Genomic DNA, 20,344 nt, shown 5'->3' with positions numbered 1-20,344 from the left:
AAACCAGAAAACTATATTTTTGTTCCAACAAGAAACCACATATCTCAACTTGAATAATAAAATCCATGAATAAATCCACCTTGTGGCTCCCAAACACTTTAGAAATAAATCGTTCAATCATAACAAAACTATTTTGTTATATTTCTTTCTGGGTATCTATCTGAAAGGTCCATGTGTGTTGTTGTAGAAACATTAAACTTTGAAAAGCCCAAATGGATGCTGACATGACTTGATGGCTAGAGCTGGATTGTGATGATCATATGGCAGCTGTGTGAGTATGGCACCCCTTGGGCTTACTCTGTGAATGAACAGACATAAGTGTTCATGTGGAAGATTGATGTTTAGAGCCCATGGTCAAACCTCAAGGTCAGTGCTGAACTATAAACAATGCACAAAACACACAATGACTTACCTGACATACCCTGACGTACTGGCAGCAACACACACATACTCCAACTTACATTCTTTTACCAATCAGGTTTGATCAGACACAACAATGATAAATCAAGACTACTGTGTGTAGCTCTTGGAGCCAGAGATTCAGCCTTATTTCCAAAAATGGATTAAAATTAGGCACTATCACATGCTGGACTTGATTAAGGGTCAGGCAACGAAACATACTTGGAGCTCCTTTCTTCTTTATATTCTCATATTTCAATATTTTTTATATATTTTTTTAAATTTTGTGTAAAGGAGACTTGAAAAGAATTTCATTGTATGGTTTAAATTTCTGTGTTTTCCCTGTGCACATGACAAAAAAATCTCTTAAATCTCTTCTTTTTTTAATTCAGAATGTCTATGGCAGCCCCCAGAACTGTGTGATACAAAGTTCTGAAATATTAAAATAGAATATTAAAATGGTTTCGGTATTTTCTCTCGAAACATTGGGAATCATTGCATAAACCGGATGTTATCTAAGTTGTAAACATTTCAAAATTCTAAATGTACAGGACCACAACCCGAAGAAGAAAAAAACAGAGTCAGGGTCATTTGACCCCAAGACGGTGCCATGTACGTAGTGCTTGTTCCCAAGTAGCTTGCAGTTGTATTCGGATCTGATTGTGCTCATGAATGGAATGAACATTAGTGGTACTGTAACACTTTAATTTGACACTCCAGTGTAGACATGATGTAACCTAGCAACTGATTCTCAGCATATAAAATATTTCTATTTATATCAGCTTGTCATTAAAAATGTAGACATGCAATAGCAGAAGTAAATGTAATATAATAAAAATAGCAGGAGAATGTAATGGGTATAAATAAAGTGAAAGAATTTGAAAGGGAAAATTAGAAACAATGAAAAAAAATATTGTTTTACCTGCTTTAACACACCTGATCCAGCTAATCATCTACATGTAATTAACAGTTGAAGAGGTTTGGTTAGCGCAGGGAAAACAGACAGTAGTTTACGCCCTTTTTGGAGAATTTTTCTTAAACGGATTTCCCTTAAAAAGCATTGCAATACATCTAGCACTTTTGACTTGTGTCATGGTACAGAATAATCAGTAAGTAAATTAATGCACATATTTTTTACATTTCTTTCCAAAGATACCATGCCAATGAATGATTGTTCATAGTAGATTAGAAATTTGGAAATGTAATGTCTGTTCTGATGCTGCTCTGACTTGAAAGTTGCACATGATTATTACATCAAAGTTATCTGGCTCCTACTAGAGTGCTACAGTAATCTCAGTGAAGGCAAGTCATGCATTGCACTTGGAGGAGATGAAAGATGGAGAAGTGGGGTTGAGACCTTTTGCTGTTTCATGAATGAAAAGCCTGTGCACATTATAAAAGGCACGGGTTGTGACAGACCGAAAAGAGTATGGTTCAGTTAGGGTTCGCTCACTTCACCAAGAACAAACACTATTTTGTTTTTTTTTTGCATTAGGCTTTACTTTGCATTGGATATTTGTATGTCTCTGTAAGCAAAAGTGATGTTACTCTGATTCTGCCTGTTGTTTTGTAGATTCTATTCAAAAGAACAGAAGGTCATGTTGATTTTGGCAGGTTTATAAGGCTATGTGTTTCACTGTTTTGCAACAACAACTTTTATTTTCTTTAAATTTAGTGCTAATACTTGTGGAAGGAAATGTTTTTCCCCCTGAGGACCTGCAGGTACCAAATTGCATATTTTCTGAGTTTTTAAAACTACCTCAGGGTTTTGCGCTAGTTATAGACCCATTTTTCCTTGTAACTATGCAAACTAACATTCACATAATCCCAGAATTCTTTATTAATTAGAGAAAATGATGAGCAAAGCAAGGAAGTAAAGCAGAGGGTATGCTGTAGGGGGTATATATTCATATATTCTTATTTTTGGGTCTGTTGAAACATGATAAATTGTGGTGATGAGTCACTGTCGCATGATCACTGCCAAAAGCAAGCATGAATTAGTTTTGTAATTCTATATAACACAATGATTATACTGTATGTAGAAGACTGCAGATGGAAAATAATGAGCAAAAGTAATACATTTGACCAGTTTAATATCTAAACAAGAACTATGCCAGATAAACTCTCAAGACAAAATCAAAGTCTGAAATTGGCAGTGAAGTAACTGGATTTTTTTTGGGTGGTTTGCATTAGCGGTCGATCTCACAATAGCACAACGCCCATTTTGAGCTGGAATGTATTGATCTGTTAGCAGTGTTTCGGATGAGTGATCGCACATCTGAAGCTGAGCTGCATTTTCATTGTATTTTGCTCTGCTTAAGCTGTCCATTCAAATTCCTTTAGTCAGCACAAACAGTCAATGGCCATTTTAGAATTTAATGAAATGACAAATATAGAAAGTATATGGAAAAAAATCATTGTAGACTATACAAACATGTATGTATGCAAGTGTGTGAGAGAAGGTAACACCTTTGTTTACCGTTTTCTTGGTTTTCTTCAAGTGCCTGTAAAATAAGTGTGGGGTATAAACTTAACAAACTAACACTGGGCTCCTTGATTAATATCAAAACATGACAAAATCGTAGCATGCTATACAAACAAAATGATATGAAACAAGGTAGTATATAGAATCATACTGAATTGTATTGTAATTCCACAAGCTGCAACACAACACATTTTATGTGGGAGTAAGTAAGCAAGTTATCTGTTCTAAAATTGGAATTATAAACGAATTAGGTCAATATTATTGTTGATTTAACATTTTGTTACCTCCTGCTTATTCCTTTTTTTTTAGTTAAAAAAGACATAAAAAGACAATCTACTGTATTCCCGCTTCTCTTTCATTAGTCAAAAATTTTTTTGCTAGACTGTGTTCAATTTCAGTGTAATTGTATGACACGTAACAAAATATAAATGTAAGAAAACATCTATATCTACCACGTCAAGTCTGGATGTGTTAAGAAGCCCACTGTTAAGGCAGCTGTTTTGACCTGGAGGGAGAGATGTTGGTAGCCCCTTCATATGGTGATTGTCTGTTCAGGGAGTGACAAATTGCTCAGCACACCTCTCATCATTACTCTGTCACTCGAAATGCTTAACAAAAGAAGTTGCCACACATCTTCAGAGCTAAGCATTGTTCAGAGAAATTCTCATTATGCTACCCCCTAATGGCTTAAATTGCCCCTTAATGATAACGATAAAGATGAGACTTAACAATGAAGGGGCCTCAGAGGGGCCTAGAAATGACTCTGAACATGTTAATTGTGAGTTTGGTAATGACATGGTTGTGTTAGACTACTTTTTAGTTGTGTAATGAAGGTGCAACAAGAAGCCTGTCTCGATATTTGTAAATCACCTCGTATTTATACTCTGTTGTAGGTTCTGATATGGGATCCTTTCTATGCTGTATCTTTCATGATTGATTAGGTAGGTGAGAAATATTAAAGAGACCCAGATTTGATCATCTCTATTAGGATTGTATGATAATGTGTATCAGTAGGATTGTGTGAATCCTCATGAGTCCTTGTTGGATAATAAAATGCTTCTTCAGGCTGCACTCAGGGACTCAGCTATTACTGTGAGATGTAAATAAATAAGATGATACTGTGTATTCAGACTCACAAGTACAGCTAATTCTCTTCATTAACTTTTCACAATGCTTTTGTTTTAAACATTAGACAAAATCTATGTCCCAGCACTGCAATCTATACATCAGTATTAACATTCGCATTGAAATGTCAGTTTATGTCAACACACTGAGCAGCTAATACATTGAAACCACTGACAGGTGAAATGAATAACACTGATTATCTCATTACATGTCACAGCAAGACAAAGGCGAGTACGGATCCAAATGCAGTTTGAAGTTTTATTAATCCAAGACAAGAAACAAGCACACAGATAAGCAGGCAAAACAGAGCAGAACACTGAGTGGAACAGGGAACAGGAACAGAGACATAACCAGACAACATACTACACCAACAATACTAACACCAGGGAAGTGAACAAACAGAGTAGATATAGTGAACAAGAACCAATCACAAGGTGGAGACAATCAAAGACTAAGACAAAACACCTGGGGAAGAGATTGAGTGCAATTAATGTCCGTGGTAACAAATAAGTGGGCGGGGCCAACAATTAACAGCAGGGAATGACAGCAGACAGAAACAAAGGAAAACACAGACAGACTCATTACATTACACTGGCACCTTTCAAGGGGTGGGTTATATTAAGCAGCTGGGGAACTGTCGTAGTTCTCAAAGTTTGTGTTGGGAGCAGGAAACCGGGCCAGAATAAGGATCTTTGACAGGGGCACTCTTGTGATGGTTACATAACTGGGTCAGAACATATCCATAACAGCAGGTCTTGTGAGGTGTTCCCAGTATGCAGGAGTAAGTACCTACTAAAAAAAAGATCATCAGGTCCAATCCACAGAAGAGCTACTGTAGCACAGATTGATGAATGTTAATGCTGGCTATAATAAGGGGTAAGAATGCCCAGTGCATTGAAATTTGCTATGTATGGGGGTGTGAAGCTGCAGACCAGACAGTGTCCCCCTGTCCACCACTGAAAGCAACAACAATGGCCAACTATGTTAGTGGCAAAACTGGACCATAGAGCAATTGAGAATGGACCAAGTTGTGTGTGTGTCTGTTACCTGGGAAAGAGATGACACCAGGATGGAAAAAAAGGCAAATTGTTAAAATTGCCAAAGAGGCAGTGTGATGCTCTGGACAATGTTTTGCTAGGGTCCTGGTATTTGTGTGAATGCTACTTTGACAAATGCAAAATACCTTACCATTGGTGCAGACCAAGTACATCTCCCTAATGGCAGTGGTGTCTTTCAGCTGGATAATGTGCACTGGCACACTGCAAAAATTGTTTAGAATTGGTTTGTCAACATAAGAAAATGATCAAGGTTCAAACCAATTGAGCATCTGTGGGGCTTTTTATACCTTGTCACTTCATGTGTTTTCTCTGATCCGATAGCTATCTGATTTGTTAAAACTGTTAAATTTACAGTACATTAGGCCACATAAATGCGTCTTGGCGAATCGGATATCAATCCGATCTTTCTACTCCCACACAAAATGCAAATATATTTTACCTCATTTCCAGGGTAATTGAAATGGAACACGCTTTGGTGTGTGCGGTTTTCGGAATGCAATCAAAAAGAAGACGAAAAAACTTGTTACGACGGTTACTGTATGCATTTTCGCTGGCGGCAGCAGTGCATTTTAAGACACTTTTCGAGACCCTTTTGGATTTACACCTGTCCAGTTTCATCTGAAATGCATCCCAGACCACCTCCTGAAGTGGTTTGAATGATCGGATTTATATCCGTCTCGAAAAAGTTTTGGACATGGACATTTAGACCTGGTCTTTTTACGATCAGATAGCTACTCGATCACAGAAAATGCATGAAGTGACCAGGTGTAAAAAGCCCCTGAGGGACATGTTGGACAAACAAGACCGATCCATGGAGGCTCCACCACACACTTCCAAATTTAAAGCAACTGCTGCTAAAGTCTTGGTGTCGGATACCACTGCATGCCTCTAGACATCTTGTGAAGTCCATGCCTCGATGGGAAAGTATTGTGTTGGTGCAACAACTGGCGCTTCCACAATATTAGGCATGTGGGGAAATCGACATATGCAGTATACAAATCTGTGTTAATCAAGTCAAGTCAAAAAGCTTTTATTGTCATTTCAACCATATATAGCTGTTGCAGTACACAGTGAAATGAGACGTTTCTACAGGATTGTGGTGCTCCATAAAACAAAGACAGGGCTAAGGACTTAGTACGTAGTCTTAGCCACATACCGTAAAGTGCAACTGTGCAACCTGGTGCAAACAATGCAGGAAGACAGACAAGACAGTGTAGAACAAAAGACAGTGCAGACGAAAAGTTGCAAGACAATACGAAAAAGACAACGTACAAAAGACAATAAACAGAAAGCGCGCCGACCGACCAGTGTAAATACTGTATGTAAATACTGTATGTTCATACAACATTGCATGCAGTAATACTAGAATGAACACAGTTTCTTAGCAGCAGGTCCCTGAGATAATGTTAGGATTTATGCAAAAAACAGCAAATGACTGAATTATTATACAGTATGTGCAAAACGACAGAAATGTTAGGCAGTGTGTGCAAAGAGCAAAAAACATACAGACAGGAAATTCATCTCATTTCTTCCTGTTTATAAGTATATTGAAACCGTTTTCATTTTTTCATCACTGCAAATATATGTCACTTATGACAGTATTATGGCTCAATATTCCACACAAAAGCGATGTAGACAGGAACCTAAAATGCATTAGTTTTTCATTATAAGCACCACAGCACCTCTCACAGAGAAGGTGCATTCTCTTTGTGCCCCCCATTCATTCTGAATGAAGTGACGATGGCTGCAGTTCAATGACCCCTTATCTGATGCTGTGCCTCTGTCATCAAAGCTGTCAGACTGGAAGGATTAGGTACAGCTTACATCGATATGTTGGCGGGATAGACACACGCAGCATCTAGTGAAAGAAAATAAAAGGCAGAGGTACAGAGGAGCCACCATGAATATGATGAGGGGATCTCAGGTCAGAATTGCAGGCAGGGTTGTGAGTTTTCATCAGAAGCCAGTGTAATAGCAGGAAACAGTGTTTCAAAAGAAAGCTCTTGAAAGCATTAAACAAATTAACCTGGGCTTTTAGTGTGTCTTTTCATGTTTGTGAACAATGAAGCTCTGCATTAGTAGTGCACTTGAATAAAGCCATTTCTCTCAAATCAGTAATTTGGCATGTTGGACAAATAAATGCATTTATTCATTCATAGTGAAATCATAATATATTTATTTATCGAGGTTATGCTTTCATTTAAATGCTTACATTGTGAAGTCATGTACCAGAAAACACTCATTTAATTAATTGCTTAATTTTTCTTTCTCAAGCCATAGATATCACAAAGCTTCCATGCTATCGGCTTTATGTCATGACACGTGATCCAAATGCACTATTATTTTTTGCCTCACCTTCCATAAATGATCAAACATGCTGACCACAAGAGCACTGGAACTGCTTTTTCCCTATCTCTGGAGACTAGCTACGAGATATATGATAAAGCTTTTGGCAGTATAACAATTGTTTGTGATGATCCACCTGCAGTCTACTGCAGCTGAGGTGCAGGGTGTTAATATGGATTGAAAACAACAAACACTTTAACTACACAATTTATCACTTTTACTGTTCTGTAGGTTTTCTCAATAAAGCATCAATATATTCTGTATCAATATCTTCTATCCATATGGGCTGTGAAAATACACATATTTTTCACAATGTGTTTCAGTTCACTTCAGTGTATATTTTGATTTTTTTTTATTAATATCAATAGACAATCTCAAAAGTCAGCTTTGCAGAAATCTGGATACACAACAAGCAAACAAGAGGTAATGGTGACATCAAATATTAAAAACATTCAAACTTTAAAACTCTGTGAGATGATATGAGAGAGAAATCTTGAGGAAAAACCCGAATGAGAATGCGACCATATCTTTTCTGGGGGACCCAGGATAGTGCAGTTTTGCAAATATACTATAATGGCTTTAAATATTGATATAATTGATTACATTCTCCTCATTTCTTCATTCCTTAAGGAAAAAAAATATAATATTAAAAGCAGGCTCGAAGATTTTTTATTTTTTAATCAAAGTTCTTTTTGTAATATCCACAAATTCCAGATGTTAATAAAATACTCTCTGTTTAATTCCACACTCACAAAAACATAGTCTTTTTTGCTTCATTGTGCACTTTACCAATACTTTACCAATACAAGCATATTACTGTACATGACTGAAATTGTAACTCCAGACAACTTTCATGAACATAGCATAATGTCCTTTGGATTAAAAAAAAAATGCTCCACCCACATTGAAGGTAATGTTAATTCTGATTGATGATCGAATGTAATTAATTAGAAGGTATAGATTATATAATACTTCTACTACTACTACTACTACTACTACTACTACTACTAATAATAATAATAATAACAATAATAACAATAATAATAATAAACGATAATTAAACAGAATTTTAAAAAGCCTTTTTTGATTAACAGATTAAAACTTATAATGGGGTTGAGTTACTAGTTGGAGGCCTTTCTGTGGGGGTGGTCAGCAGTGGGGGGGACTGATATCCCATATCAGTCCCCCCATGTGTGCAATATTTCCAGATTACAGCAGAGCCTGGAGCGTGTTATTCCTTTTATATACACACACACATACACATCCAGTTGTAATCGTCTTCCTGACACCTAATATCTACAAATGAGACGAAAACTACTTACTACTGCCAAAAACTTCAGTATCTACCTTTGTAATAAACTCGGTCCAATGCATTAACTGGGTCGGGATTCCCAAAGGCATCACAGCACAAAGATGAAGCTCTCTGCCAGATAAGGTGATCTTGACTTTGCAATGTTTTTGTGAAAATCAGTCCTGTATGGCGTAAGATGAGCATGCAACCAGTGTGCTAAACAACTCACAGGAGGGATTGAAGAGCTTTTTCTACTTCATCTAATATTTATTTCAGCCACACTTAATTGAACTAGAGCATTAAGACCTTTCATTGTTTTTAAATATTAAGGAAAGAATATGCATCTTGTTAAATATGTCTTTTTTGAAAATGTCTTACAGCTTACAGTGCTGATACTGGTTATGTGATATGTGGCATGTTGTTAAAGTCTTTGTGGGTTTCCTCCTGGTTCTCTGGTCTTTTAAAAACACAGGTTTATTGACTAGGTTTATTGAATGTGTGTGTTTGTGTGTGTGTTTGTTCACTACCCATTTGGAAACAAATCTTTACAATGAAATCATTATTTTTCCATCTGAAAAAAAAAAAGCTTTTCAGAACCCTTCTTTCATCTTCATCTAAACATCAGGTAATGTGGAAATAAGCGATGATGGTAATGACATTCAACCTCATCTATTCATTCAAACCTCTTAGCATCATTTAGAAAGAGAATAAATTGGCACAGACAGTGTTGACGATGCCACACCTAATAACTCAACATACTGATTTATTCATAATTCATTTCAGGAAGCCATTTACTGCTGTGGAATACATTGTAATATTCACGACAGACCCACAGCGGATAAATAAGTAATACAATAAGAAGCCTTCACTGAATTATTTCTTTAAGTGGTTTGGAACACAGGTGACAGGCTTTGTGTGCACAGAGGTAATTTAACATGAATGATGACTTCTCATTTCGATAGTATTTGTTTGTTTATTAATGAACTGTTAAATATATACCAAATCTTATCTTACAGTACTTTGAGAATCTCGATTATATACAGAGGATAGGAGAGCTATGGGGTTTATAGATGCCAGTGAGTGCTTTGAAACATTAGTGAGGTAAAAAATCTTGCTGTTCTCATTCCTTTTGTTGCCTTCAATCTCTTTTAGGGTCTCTTTCCTGCTCATTTATGTGTGAGTTGCACCTGCCCTACCAGCACTCTATCCCTCATTTATGTATACTGGCTTCGACCCCCAACTATTCAAGATTGGTGGTAAGGGGTTTTTTTTGTCATTAGGGAGAGCCAAAAGAAGCAGATGAGTCTCCTTCCCCTCTGAGTGAATTTCAGAATATAATCCCCATGCAGAAACATAGATAAAGCCTCAACTGGGGCATTTGTTCTGTCTCTTAAGTCCTTTTGGTAGAAGTGAGAAAGTGAGAGAAGTGTGCTTGCGAAATTGAACTCTAGCACAGTATTTTACACAACTCCTACTGTGCAGAGAGCTTTTGCTCATCAATAGATTATGCTGTCAAACTGTGTAAGGAAATGAAGTTTGCTCCTCTAAATCCCAAAGTGTCCAACAGCAAAAAGCAGCAGGCTGGCAAAAATAAATGTGCCACTGTGATGTGCAAAAGGTTTTCGTACATAAAAACATGTACAATCCATGCTTACTGTATATGCAGTACTTTTGTATGGCTCAGAACACAAACAGGTCGTGCTCAATAGCTTTGCAAATTTAAAAATTACTGCAACGTCATTGTTTTCAGAGGTTTCCCAGAGTTCATGTATTTACCACTTTAAGATCCTAACTTGCTCATGAGGCAGATATACTCGATAGACACTTTGACTTGTTCACTACGGGTTGTATTTAGAGCTGATGGCTTACCTCTGAATGTTAGACTCTCTAGGAAAATTATTTAGAAAGTCAGGATACGAATATGCGTAGAAGTCAAATTTCTGGTCACACCATTCATATGATGAAAATCACCAGTGTATACCGGTTCATGGCTCCAAGGTTGCCAGATTTGATCTTGAACAGAAGCTGCATTTAGTACAACTAGAGTAAAACCAATGGATCTGTGGAATTTAGATAGATCCTTCGATGCAGTTGATTTTGACTTATGTCATCAGATATTTAAAATGCATTGGCAATAATGGATGCATAATTATAGATATAAACATAGTGTAACGAGATGACAAGTCTATAACAAAACTACCAAAATATAACTGGAGGAGGTTCGTATGTTCTCGTCAGGCTTTGGGCATTTCCTCTGGGTACTCCAGTTCCTCCCCAATCCAAAGACATAGGTTATAGATTGAGTAAAACATTTCTAAATCGTCTGTAGTGAGATCATGTGAGTGATTGTGCCGTGTTATTTGTTGGCTCTATGTCCAGGGTGGCCCCTGCTCTGTGCCCTGAGTTTCCTGGGAAAGACTCCAGGTTCCCTGTTACCCAGTGTAAGATAAGCTCTACAGATAGATTAAAAAAAATAATAAACTTTTCTTCCTTTTACACAAACTTTAACTAATTGTAAGAACTGTAAAGTTGTCTGAAGGATGACCTTCACTCACTGATAAACACATTATTTGTGCTAATGTGGATGTAAAATGAAATCACAGTCCTTTGGTGTCCACTGTGAGGCTGTGATCATCAGAGTGTGGGCAGATCACACTTTTTTTTCTTAGAAATGCTTTCTTGGATGGAGCTTAATCTTCAACTGATCTGCTTTGATATTTTCATAGTTCAGTTTGCGTGCCTTCCCCAAGAGTACGGTCAGCATCTTGCTAAGTTACAACTGCAGATGGACAGGACACGAGAAGTGTGTGTAGGAGGCATTTAGAATTGCTTGTCTTGTCTTGTTCCTTTCAGTCTCAACTTCACTAAAAACTGCCTTTTTCCTGCCAGATCTTTTACAGAGCTGTTTGCAACAGATGTCATCTTGTCCTGGACAGCTTTTACATTCACTCAAATGATAAAAGTACTCAGCCAAGGAGAGAAAGGAACCCAAGATAATTGAATGAGCAACAATTAATCTTTCACTTACTGAATTATTAACAGCCATATCGAGCCAATGAGGCGAGGATATTAGCCACCTGACAGACGGGTGTTTGATAGCTGCGCTCCTGAAGGGCAGATCCTTACCTTGCATTTTTAATCGTGCCGCTGCTCCGTTCAGTTCAATAACTAATTGTTGCTCAGGTCTCCACTTCGAGTGACTGACAACAAACATATGATGCCTTATACGAAGTGAGATCCTCTAGTTTCTTATGAGATGTAGTCAGAATTGTCTTGTTTGGTTATGTGTGTATGTCTTTTTTCCTCCTTGGGATGGCAGCAATGTTGGTAAGACCCGCATTCTAATGGGGCCGTTGGTGATTATCATCATAAACACCATCTGTTCCTGCTTCACTTCTCACCTGCCCAACTGCATGCAAAAGAAGGAAATAATAATCCTCTGAGCAACAAATTGTAAATTCTGGAGGATTTACATGGTATATGATTTACTTTGGAAAACATGCAGGAATTGGACAGATGGAAACTGCTGCAGGCATCCAGAAAATATGATTAAGATTTTCAGTTATACTTATAACACTAATTTATTCACTTTACGGTTAGTCACAGAGTTCAGTTACACACACAGTGGAGTTACTACTAACATTGTGGACATTGGTATCGAGACAGAGCTAAAAAAAAAAAAAGCTGTGTAAAGGGTGCAGTTTGCCTAAAATGGAATTGTGTCAAAGTTATTAGATATCTTACATTTAATATCTTAAATCCTGTAATGCATGTTTTGGGATAGAAGTTCACTAACATTATGACAAAATGCTTCATTATTGGCTTGTTGACTCCTTTCCAAACAAAAGGCCATTTTTGTTTTTGTTATATCTTATTACAAAGACATAATCAAGTATAATGAAAGCTTGGGACATGCAAAGATTGCCTTCACCAGAGTTTTAACATGAGGTCTTGTTGCTGTTTCCCGTTTACTTCTTGGTTTTAATTATTCAAACTCATTATCAAGTATTCAAGTTCTCAGTGTCATTATAATAAATATATATACATATATATATATATATATATATATATATATATATATATATATATATATATATATATTGAATTCTGTCTGCCAAGTATTCTTCTTTTCTCAATAATAATTGTAGGACACTCTAAGGTGTAGCACTCTGTAGTCTGAATGTCTATGTGTCTAAACTTGCAAGCTAAAAAACGTTCAAAATTTGAATACCTGAATTAAGATCTTAGATTTTATTATCTAAAATTCTGAAAACTACACTATGATAACCAGCAAGAGATTTGAGAAAAATAGAGTAACATTGTAACCTTACAATCTCGAAAGACAAGACAAATTGTGTTTCTTTGAATTGGCAATGCATTTGCAAATCAGTTGTTATAATAAATTGATATTGAGTGTCCCATGTCATGATCCAATTAATGGATGTTGGTAATTATCCAACCAATACGGTTCTTTAGATTTGTCCCATATCCATCACTAAGTTAAAAATAAATTAAAATCAATATGCTTGCAGTGTCTTTCTTGGGACACCGCATTGCTCCCAGTGCTGAGATTCAGGACTGAATAACCACTATTGATCTCCTCTAGGAATATTCTCCTTTTATCTTCTGAAGCACACAAGATAAGTAGTCCCCCTTCTCCCACAGTGGAAGCTGGCAGCAACAAACTGCTCTGTTTTTATTCTTATCTCACCTACTTTGATAATAAATGCAAACATGGCTTTCCATTGATAATACTAAACAATGTTGGGCTTTATGCCACCCTAACATTCACAAGTAATTCAGAATTCAGTAATGAAGGCAATTTGGCCAAAAAAAAAAAAGAAATATATACATATAATGTGTATATATTTGTGTGTGTGTGTGTGTGTGTGTGTGTGTGTGTGTGTGTGTGTGTGTGTGTGAGTGTGTGTGTGTATATCACACAATATCTATTGTGAGAGAGGAAAATGATTGGGATGAGAAAGGCATAGAGATGCAGTTTGGCAGCAATTCAGTGGCCTCTAAATTAGGTGCTAATTGATGCAGGGTGACAGAATGCTGGTTCAATCACTACACAGAGCATAAAAGGAACACTTAAACTGGTCAACTTGCATGTACACATAGGTCAAGCTTTAGTGGGGCCTGACAGGTTTATGTTTTCTTACAGTCCTCCCCCGGCAAAACATACCATGACTCCAGTGCATTGTAAGAGGACACTTTTTTGGCTCCCTCTCATCCCTGCAGCACTGAATTCATCATTGGCCAAAGAACAGATAAAGCTCACCTTGGACTCTTTGACCTGCCTGTGGAAAGTGAATGCGATGTTGGCAGTAAAGACTCTGATGACAATTTATTTACCTGAAGGTCCTGTGGGAGCATCTGGTGGACAATCCTCGCTCTGTATTTGAAGTCTCTATAGCGATGGACGGACAAGCACAGCTGGGAGGGATGGCCTAAGGGGCCATATTCAAGAGCAGCCAGGACTTTGGTTCTTAACCTTCAGACACCAGTTTACGACATCTGTTCAGCGTAAGAGATTCATCACTCTGAAACAGAGCTCACTTGAGCATAATAACTGTTCTTGATAAACATGTTAAAGCTTGATGCTTATTATCATGCGTACTACTGATGCATACAGTATTATTTAGTATCTACTAAATTGAAATGAATAGTAAAAAGTATGGAATGTACAGTAAGTCAGCAGGAACTGCAGTAAATACAAAAAGATTAAATGTTTCATGTCTATGATTAGATATTTCAGATTAATTTTTTTAACCACATTAGACATTCTTGTTCATCAACATACAGTTTTCTTAGAGGCTGAATTATTTCATCTTCTGAATTTATGAGTACATATCATGGGTATGAGTGTGTGTAGTGTAGTGACTCCTAAACATGAGTAGCTTTGCATGGACTAAAAAAAGCCAGGTGTACCTCAGACATATCTCACTAATCCCCTGAAGCAGTATAGATTTAGTAACTCTTAGCTGGGCCAGGCCCGCAGTTAGTCTTGACCATCACTCATCATTTATATTATGGAAGATGTTCTAAAATAATGCTAGGAATCCATTTTTTAATTGGAGTAAATCTCAAAAATATATGATTTTGATCGTAAAAAATGAATATATTATAGATTTGGTTATATGGAGTAAGAGTAGAAATAGAGCAGTAGTATTATTACTATAAGTAGCAATGCAGTAGAAGTAGTAGTAATAGAGAAGTAGTAGTAATGGAGTGGTAGTTGCTATATGGAGCATATTTACCTTTATATGGAGCATATTTGAGGCTTTGAAGACATCCAGTATAAGAAATGTGTAACTCTTTGCATGTGTGATCACTTTTTAACATGCTGAACACTATTTTAATAATGAAAACATAATACTGTGCAAAAGAAAGAATGACATGAAAAAACCCACAATATAACTCAGCAGTACTACTGTACTACTGAGAATACTGAATAAAGCTGGGCTGTATACTGTACCTCCTTATAAGTGAACATGTTCGTCCACTTAGTTTACTATTGCGGTTTGTATTGTTTTTGTACCACACGCTACAGCAGCATAAACTACAGTATATTGCTTTTGTGTTCACTGCTGCCTGTTGTGGTGAAATCTACAAAATGTAAGATGTGAAAGCAAGATTGATATCTACCTAAAAGTATTTCATGAGCACCCAAACACACACACACACACACACACACACACACACACACACACACACACACACACACACACACACACACACACACACACACACACGTTTGTTGTCTAAAAGGAGAAGTGGCTCTATGGCATATAAAAGGCAGACAGAAGGTGGGGACATCTTCAAATGGAGGCCTCTATTAGAAGGCTTGTCTTCCTTTCGTGTTTACCCACACTTACAAAGCCTGCATCTGGCTATGGTGCCATACTCTCAGCCCCACTTTGAAGTGAAGTTGATACTTCAGAACAGCCTTGTGGTAATTGCTTGCTCTCTTTCTCTCAGTGACCAAGAAATATGGCAAATAAATGCAGATTCTGGGCTTTCACTATGATCCCCAGCGTCTCCCTTTTTCTCTTTTAAACGGAGGCAAATAATGAACCAAAGCAAAAAGCTAGATAGGCCTCTGCCAGAGCAATTGGGACTGTATTATCCAGGGCATAGTATGATGCAGAATGAGCAAAGAAAGAGAGGAACTCATTATAAAAAGCCCACAGTGGATGAATGCTCTTGTTGTAAATAGAGGTACAAGAGGCTTTCAGACTACTTCAAACTAAGCACTTCATGTTCCTCTGAACATTTTATTCATCAAACCACTGAAATGACATTCACTGATCCAGGCACTGTGCTCTTTTCCCGAGTTGGCTTAAATAATGAGGATTCATTTGCAGTATTTTTCCCTAATACCTTTAGATTAGCATAAGCGAACAGATGCAACACAACAAAACAACATACCCGGCATTAAATTTTCATGTTAAATGCAACATGGGAAATGCTAAAAGATCTGTAATGACATTTGCTGTGAAAAAAAGGGTTTCCAGTGGAACATTTGTGTAATTATTTTCAGTTATGCATTGAATTAGAAATGAAGATTTGTTTAGTTTGTTGAATTACCTGTTGTTCTGCTTTTTTGCCCCATTTTATAAACAAAAGAAGTTAAAGAAGCATCGGTGCTTATCAATACAAAGTTAATACTGATTGACTGATCACCATTATGTCTGATGAACCATTACTATCCTGATGGGAGTGCTTTCTTCCTGGATTACAGTACACCATCCACAAGGCCCAAGGGCTTCTCTGAATGGTTTGATGATTATGAAAATGATCATATGTGATGTACATATTGTATCTGCATTCTAGCCAGTCTTATAGGCAGTGATCTGAATCCAAGCAAATGACAGTATGAGGGAATTCATCTTTGAGGTTTATTCATCCTGCGTGCGTGTGACGTTGAGTGATTTGTTGAGTGATTTGACACAAACTCAGGGGAGACGGAGTTCAAATGCAGGCTGGGATGGGAGAAGGTGAGCCAGGGTGCTCAGCTGTGTTAGGATATTTGGTCACGGCTATCATTCACCGAACAAGTGCAGTCAGAAAGCTGACAGTCCATGCGCAAGTGTAGCATTCATGCGGGCCAGAAGTTGTTAAAATATGAATATGGCATAAGTTAGTAGAGAGCTCAAAGAGCCACGACTAGGATGTTTTTGACAGCTCAACAGTTTAGACTTCTTTGGTTGTTGGACAACTGTTTTCTTTTTGACTTTAGAGAGGAAAAACTTTCTGTGTTAGCTTCACAGCCAGAGATGAGATTGTTTTGTTGAATTTTCTCACACCCTGAAAAGCTCAGGATAAGAAAAGGTACTTTATAGAGATTTTGAAGCCATCAAAACTATACCATAATGTACAGTAAGACAAAGTCTTATCATACTTTACAGCGTGGTGTAGGAGTGATTCCAGGGTCAGACAAAAGCTACAGAGAAGTTTAGAAAACTATTTGAGTCTGATCATGAGTTTCACTCTATAATAGTGCTTTGCATTAAAATGTGAGAACTTGAAAGTGTATTTTTGAAGAAGAAACCAGTACTAGAGCTTTCATACGAGGAAACGGATCAATAGCAATGTATTAATGAAAGCACATGCTGCACCTTTGAACTTTAGTAGCAGAGGAACCCATGCTCGCATGTTCTCCTTGGACATGGAATAGAAGATGTGTGTTGAAAAAGCACCCATGCTCTCGAGAAGCTCATTCTCTTTTGAATGGAGATTTATCTTTTATCCCATTGGTGTCCTAGTTTTGATTATTAGTGTGTGAATCTCCAAAGGAATTCTATAGAATTCAAGTCAATTATCTAGTTCTTCAAATTTAATTAGCAGGTTAGGGAAGCTGATGTTCAATAAAACAATGGGTCTTGCACAGTATACAGTAGCTTTAGGTAAATCCCTTGCTATACTTTCATTTTTGATTCATGGGGCACTGCGGAGAATGTCCAACCTAATTGGGAAAAATTGTTCAGATCAACACAAAGAAGAGTCATGAGATATAATCTCATGCAAGAAGTAAATAGTTTAAATAACACTTTTTAAACACCTTAGATAAAGAAAATTGCACTGGCAAAACTAACTAACTAACTAACTAACTTACTAACTAACTAACTAACTAACTAACTAACTAACTAACTAACTAACTAAATAAATAAATAAATAAATAAATACATTTTTGTTTTGTTTTGTTAATTTTTTTTTGTAATATTTTGTTAATATTTTCTGGATATCATTTCAAACACATAATCTCGGTCAGGTTTCTTTGTGCTCTTTTTCAGTTTCATCAATGTCTGTGTATTCTATCAGATTAGACAACAAAAATAAATAAATAAATTGTGCTGATGTGATCAGAAGATGAGTGCAAGTGCACAGCTGTTGTTGTAAAACACATCCCTCTTTCCCTCAAACACAAATGCATCTGATTGCGTTACTGGTTTTATTCATTTTGTCTCAAACAGCTTTAATACTTGCTACGTTAGTGCACTTTTAATTATAACTTCCTGACTATAAATAATACTCCTACTTTGATAAACAGATTTAAAAGCATTTTAAAGCATTCGCATTCTTGATATGTTCATCTTTAGTCTTCTCGTTTAGAGAGCAGAATCAGGGCAGACTCAATTTAGCCTTTTGTACCCTGATCATTTATCTTAATATAACTATTGACCCTTTAATATGTTATTCATGCCTTGCACAATTAGCCTACAGAACTGGGCTTTCAAATATTAAGTAGATTTCGTCATATTTTAATAAAATCTCTTGCAAATGGCAGGATATAAAAATGCTTTGCACATGGATTTTTGACCACACGTTGTAAATGATAGATGTTTTAGTAAGATGAAATGCTGTTTCATGCCAACTAGTACTGCACTCATTGCACACATGCAGCCATGATCTAAAGTGACAGCTGGATTTAATCTAGTTATGGTCGGCGTCCCTGACCATGCGCAGTGTGAATGGTTTGCAGCCTGCTATGCTTTGTATATTGTGTAATTGCTTAATAAAAAATAAGTGATTGCAGTTGATGTATGGCTCTCACATGCACTTTGGTGTGTTATGGTGTTATGAGATTCATATTAGCCTCCTTGTTTAAAGTCTGCACTACTTTCCACTATCAACTTTGTGTATAATATCTCAATGCAGTCACATTCCTGCAGTCACAAAAAGTGAATTACTTTTCATCTCCCAGGGCTTAAAAGGTCAGAGGAGCACCCAATAAGCCCGTCTCTTGTAGCTTTTTTCAAGGGTTGTGACAAACTGCACCTTTGTTGGATGGGGCCTCATGCAGCCGAAGTAGGGCTGTAAAGGATCGTGTTGGCTTCAGACTTCCAAATGCCCTGTCAGCCTTTAAATGGCTTTTGCTTTATTTCACCCTTTGACCTCTTGGGCTGCTGGAAAGAAGCTAGCTTGGAAACACAGACACATGATACATTAAGGCCACTGGTGAACCTGGACAACTGCATCTACTGAAATGCACACTTTGCAGGAATGAACAAGGTTGTTGTTTTTTTTTTGTTAGGAACCTCTGAAAGACTTGTGAGATACACAAACCATTTTCATGACATTCTCTTGTTCTCTGTTCTTTTAAAATTCAATTATTTTTTTATATATACTTATTGATTACATTTTAATTACACTTACTAATTATTATATAATCAGGAGTAAAAAAATCCTGAAATAATTCCAAGTGATCGCTTTCCTGAACATACACCAAACGCAAGCTTCTCGGTTTGTTTTATTTATTTATCGATTTCTTTTAATGCCAGATTTGTTGTTTTGAATGTAATTACATTTGAGAATCATTGTTAACAGCAGCCATCTTAACAGACCAGCTGCAACCCTTTCTATTATTTACGCCGGCGAGCTAAGTAATAGAATAAGTCTGATGGTTTCTTGCTGTAATTGTAGCATCTTTCTATTCACCGAGAGCTTAGATTTATTTCTTTCACAGCTTATGTGGGCTTTATGGTTTCATAGCTATGATGGCTTTCATTCTGAGTGTAGTACTCATGCTACAATTTTCTAAACTGTCAGCAATAAAAAAAGCAAACAGATGTCATATCAGATGTCCTAAATGCAGCTCCATTTGCTGGTGTGAGCTGAAATTGGAGTGTCACTTACTGATGGATTTCTATGGCTTCTATCATTAAATGCAGCTCATTGATTGACTTGGAGATGTGCTGCATAAGCAATCAATCCCATGGGTGCTTGCTGTAGTGTGTCTATGGAAATGGTGAGCAGTTGGGGTCCCTTGAATTGTTTTGAGGCATGTGTCTACCCCAGGTAGTAACACCCCCAGGTCCTTGACCTTGGCCAATCAGCCCCCAGCAAACAACCTTCTCTGAATGACGACTCTGTGTTCCAATATCACTGCTAAAGCTCTCAGGCCAGTGGGTCACAAGGTCAGCATTAATGCTCACCAGTATTAATGAGTGACCTTCGAAAAATGGGAGTGAGAGGGCGGAAACTGCTTGGGGGTGGAGGGGAGGTAGAAGGGAGTGAGGCAGAGGGGGCAAAGAGAATAGAGCTGAGAACCTGTTTGGCTGAGATAACGGCGATGGTCATGAAAATATATCCATCACATGGTGGCTAAGCCCCGGGGTGGCATTGTGCACCAGT

This window comes from Tachysurus fulvidraco, chromosome 12 (assembly GCF_022655615.1).
Source record: "Tachysurus fulvidraco isolate hzauxx_2018 chromosome 12, HZAU_PFXX_2.0, whole genome shotgun sequence".
In the NCBI taxonomy this organism is placed as follows: domain Eukaryota; kingdom Metazoa; phylum Chordata; class Actinopteri; order Siluriformes; family Bagridae; genus Tachysurus; species Tachysurus fulvidraco.
The sequence above is the reverse complement of the archived record's forward strand: the minus strand, read 5'-3'. Positions refer to the sequence as shown.